A 5,250-nucleotide genomic window follows, 5' to 3' on the forward strand; every position below is an offset into this window, starting at 1 on the left:
ACCTCCTCCATGATAAATGAGGGGTCTATTTATAGTTTTCTTAGAGTGGCATGACCAGTAATTAGGAGAAAGATCAAGGGTAAATTGGGAGTGGTTTAAATGGACAACCAATGTTGATTCCCTTGATTATTGGCCATTTATTAGGCATTTGAATGTCTTAATGATATAAAAAATTGACAATCTTGGGCTTGTTGGATTTGCCTTGTTGAGCCACTTGATTCGACTATAAACTTATTACATTTGGAAATCATTTGGTAATCCAAATTATGGTTTGAACCTTCCAAATGTGCTTCGGGTCTTCGATTTGGTCCCATTTGGGCCCGGATTGAGTAGAATTTGGTGTGATTGGGTTCGTATTTCCTAGACGTTCAGTTCAACTATAGGTTTGCTGAAATCGGAGTTCATATAGTCTCTGATTTAATTGTTGAAGTTTTCAACTTGATTTTTGCTTAGAGATTCGTGCCCGTTCAACATAATTTTTTGATTATATATCAAACCTATATTTAGCAAGTTTTTTAAAAAAATTGTGTAACATTTAAGTATAGTGGTATTAGTGATGGTGCCATTAGACTTAGATTATTCTCATTTTCTCTAAGAGACAAGACAAAATTATGGTTAAATTTTTTACCCTAGGCTCTATTACCATATAGAATGAGTGACCCATAAATTTTTTGGAGAATATTTCCCAACTTCTAAAACTACCAAGCTTAGAAATGACTTTACTTTTTTTACTCAATTAGAAAGAGAATTTATTTATGAGAGTTCAGGGAGATTCAAAGATATGCTTAGAAAGTTCCCTCGTCATGCCTTACCTAATGGTTAATAATTCAAACTTTTTATATTAGTAGGATACCTTATAGCCATAATTAAGCAGGTAGAGGTTCTTTGATGTCAAAGTCTTTTGAAGATGCTTATGAATTAATAAAAAAATGGTAACAAAAAATTTCGGGTGGTCCGATGATAGGGTGAATTCTAATAGAGTGATATCAGTCTATGAAAACGATGCTTTATCTATTTTGACTACACAAGTTGCAGGAATATCAAAGAAGTTGAGCACTTCAAGCTTAAATTTTGATTCATCTTTCATTTAAAAGATAAAAGCTCAATAGAAGAAAAAGATATCCAAGGAATTGAAAATATAAATACGATTGAAAGATAAAATAATCACTATTTAAATACATATAATCCAGGTTGGACGAATCATCAAAATTTTAGTTAGTCAAATAATAATGATAAAAATCAATGGAATTCTGATTAAAATAACTAAGGCTCAAATTGAAATAATCAAAATCAAGCTAATAAAAATCCAAGACCAACTTATCCTTCTGGATTTAATCTAAGTAACTATCATGAAACAAGAAAGATACCACTAGAAGTTGGGGTCATATAATTGGGAGCTCAATTACAAAGCCAAGCTGCTACAATTAAAAATTTAAAAACTCAACTAAGTTAGCTTGTAATTTCTATGAGTAGTAGACCCATTGGATCTCTTCTTAGTAACACTAAAGGTAATCCTAAAAAGAAGAAAATAGATATCAATATGACCCAATTGAAGAGTACAAATCATCCACCTAGCCAACTAGAAAATCTGGGCAAGTCTAGTTGATGACTATAAACTTAGCGCTGCTTGGGAGGCAACCCAAAATTAGATTTAGTAAATTATCCAGTCAGGCTGAAGACTATAAACTTAGCGCTTTTAGGGAGGCAATCCTATCTTTGAAGTTAAGTTCTCTGCTTAATTTGTTTCACAAAAAAAAAAAATCTTTAAGAGAGAAGAAGGGGTCGTCGTGGAGCCATACCTATAAACGATATGGCGCCTTGACGGGCCATAATGATTGAAATTTTTAAATTTTCAAACTTTCCTCCAGCTGAAATCTATAAAACCAATTAAGAGGAAGTTCACTTTTCAGTTCTTACCTACTCCTGAGTGAGTATCATACTTTTTTCTCTTGGAAATCAAAAGTCTAAGCGATGGGTACAATCAAGCATACATCATTTCTTCAAAGAACCAAAATGAAAATCACAACAAGAATGAGGATTCTTTTTTACTTCTCCATATGCAAAGTTCTGTCACTATTACTAAGTTGAATGAATTCAAAGAAAAGTTGCATGAGATAAGAAGTATATGACAGAAATAAGGAAGATGTACGGAGTTTCTTGTATAATTTCTTTTCTATGCAAGATGTGTTGCTATTTGATTATAAGAAAAAATATTGCCATGGAAAAATCAAATCTAGATGGATTAACCCTTTCATAATCATTAGAATTTTTTTTAATGGTGCCATCATGATACGAGATAGGAAAACTTTGCAAACCATCAAAGTCATGGATATAGATTGAAACCATGTGATTAGAGGGAACTTTTATTTGGTCTGGTGACAGGACGTAGCTCTACTTTCGGCTGCCAGTAGAATCGCGCCACTCGTTCTCACTATTTACTGCGCGCCCCAACAACCCGACCCGGAACGGACCCAGGATGGCTCGGTATTTCTCGATTTTGCTATGTATTGCTCGGTATTGCTAGGTATTGGTCGATTTTGCTCGGCAATAACCAATACCGAGTTACACTGAATTTTTCTAGAAAACTCGGTACAACTCGGTATTGCTCGGTATTACTCAGTATTGGTCTTCACAGAGCGGTATTTCTCGTTATTGCCAAGCAATACCTAGCAATACTGAGCAATATCGAGCAAATACCGAGTAATACCTTGCAATACGCGAACATAACATTCCCGGGTTTCGGTCCGGGTCAAGTCGTCGGGCCGCGCGGTAAAGAGTAAGAGCACGTGGCGACATGTTATTGGCGGCTGAACTTAGTTCTACGTCCGGTCAGAGGACATAATAATTGTTCGATTAGAGGAGTGGGAATTATTAAGGATGTGTATGTGTTTTGTTTTATTTTTTTGCTGTTCTACTTTATTGTTTTGTAAAACAAAAGGAAGTGATGAGAGATATTGGCTTGTGTAATTGTACTTAATTAAAAAATTTGACTTTGAAATTCATTTTTGAATGTTGGGTGCCATGTGCACTAATATCCTGCAATTATGTTATGTTATGTTAATGTTGTGTTATATTTTATGTTTAACACATACTTTTATGTATTTTTTATCACTCATATGAAAGCATGTATTTGTAGTATATGTTTATGTGTTTATTTACATGTTAGCTAATTCCCTTCATATTTAAATTATTATTATCCTCTAATTATCTTTTTATTCTTATTATTTAATTAACTCTAATAAAAATGATAATTAAAATTTATAAAAATTAAGATAATAATTTGAATGAACTCTGTTTATACTTCATAGATTAGAAAAATTAATACTTAACTCATTCAACTATTTGAGCTATTATCTTAATTTAAATTTATAAGCTTAACATTTATGAATTTAACTTTTAAAATTATATGATGAATAATTAGTATTAAAAATTAGTATAAGTAAATTAAAATTTGAAATTGTAGATAACTTGAAGATGGAATTAGTAATCTCATCAAGCCTGTACATTAAAACTATTAAGATTGTATGAGAATCCTGAAGCAGAAGTTGATATTTAAAATCATTAATTATCTACTCAAAAAATAAACAAAAAGAAGTATAAATAGTTTTTTTTTTAAGAAATGAAAATTATCAAAAGAAAAAGACGAGTACATTCAAAAATTGGTATCATTATTAAGAAACTAAAAAGAATAAGATAAGAGAGCTAATATAATGGATAGAGAACTAATGAAAGTACAATTTTAATTACAAACATATCCAATTATTAAAACTACATTATTCACTTCAACATTCAAAAGTTAATGAGGTAAAAATAAGAATGATTATGTTTAGCTACTGGTATTGTTCTAAGCTAGAAGTATAGCTTTGATTTAGTTTTATCAATTATAGACAATAACGTATTATCCTATATTTTAGTAATTTTAGATTATCATTTTTTTATTTTGGTTAATCAATTAATTAAAATTACAAACTTTTATTTGCTTGAGGACAAGCAAGAGTTTAAGCTGGGGAAGATTTGGTAAGTGTAAATAATGTTATATTTTATGTGTTAATTTGTCAACAAAAATGTATTATTTTAGTTATGTTTGTATAGGAAAATAAGGAAATGGGTAAAATTTTCAAGTATAGTATGTTAATTCATTTTATGAGCACCGTGGGACAAGTTTCTCGAGCACCAAAACACTAGAATTCATTTTTTGTATTTTTTTTATAAATTATTCATTTGTAATATTAGTAGATGAGTTCAGTCACTTATTTAATTTCAATTTTTATTGCGCTTATCTAATTTTTTATTAGGAGTGACAATTAAGGGAATTCAGAGAAGTACTAGATATATTACATTAGAGTGATTGGCATGTGTTTGTGGAAGCAATTCTGTTAGTTCAAGGAGGACTGTATAGGAGATCATTGAACCTATCCGGTGGTATCTTTTTTTCTATACTTTCTTTCTTTTGTACAATTAATAAAAAAAAAATTGCTTCATTTGTTCTTCATGTTTGACGGAATTCTCTAGTTTTTTATTAATAATGTAAATGAAATGTGAAGTACTAATGAATTCTTTTTATCAATAATTTTATGATATTTTTAATATATCATATCTTCATTTAATGCACATAGTGGCTATATGTGTAGTTAATATGAGGTGTAATATGGAGCATAGGAACTAGAAAGCATGAACAATTAGGAATGTTGGATTGGTATGATGCAAGCATAGGCATAAAGCTTATCATATATCAAATTTATAGAAATTAATTATCATAATGGGGTTTTAACTATACATATTTTACTAACTCTTCTAAGATCCTTATAGAGTGACAAACTATGAGAGTTTAGAGTTGCATTGAGATTGGAAGGTTTAATTTATCCTTTATCTCTTTACACTTGACTAAGCAGTCGATGATGCATGAGCTTTGAATAACATCAATATAAAAGAGAATCATTAGGAAACATATTGTATTTACATTCTATCAATCTAAAATAATTTATCCAAATCATATTTAATTTAATTATTATTTTCTTAAATTAAGTGATTGAATCTCCATCAAAATCTATTTTTTTTAGTATGATAATTATTATAGTTAAAGTAGACAATACTAGTATTTACAAGTAAGCATTATTCCTCATGAGATCGATATTTTACTCTATCACTATACTACTTGATTCAGCACTTATACTTGCATACATTAAGTGAGATTTTATAATTTTTATATCAAAGAAAACTTAAACATTATTTTGGGATTGATAGAGCCTT

The 5,250-nt window shown here is 29.9% G+C and overlaps 1 non-coding gene across 1 annotated transcript; it reads right to left on the reverse strand.

Moving 5' to 3' along the window:
* Nucleotides 1-703: 703 nt before the first annotated feature.
* On the reverse strand, nt 704-810 carry LOC114579321. Its single transcript, XR_003700247.1, has one exon. It is a non-coding gene; the product is annotated as a small nucleolar RNA R71 (small nucleolar RNA).
* Between the last annotated feature and the right edge of the window lie 4,440 nt (nt 811-5,250).

Source organism: Dendrobium catenatum, unplaced genomic scaffold (assembly GCF_001605985.2).
Source record: "Dendrobium catenatum unplaced genomic scaffold, ASM160598v2 fragScaff_scaffold_35, whole genome shotgun sequence".
NCBI lineage: Eukaryota > Viridiplantae > Streptophyta > Magnoliopsida > Asparagales > Orchidaceae > Dendrobium > Dendrobium catenatum.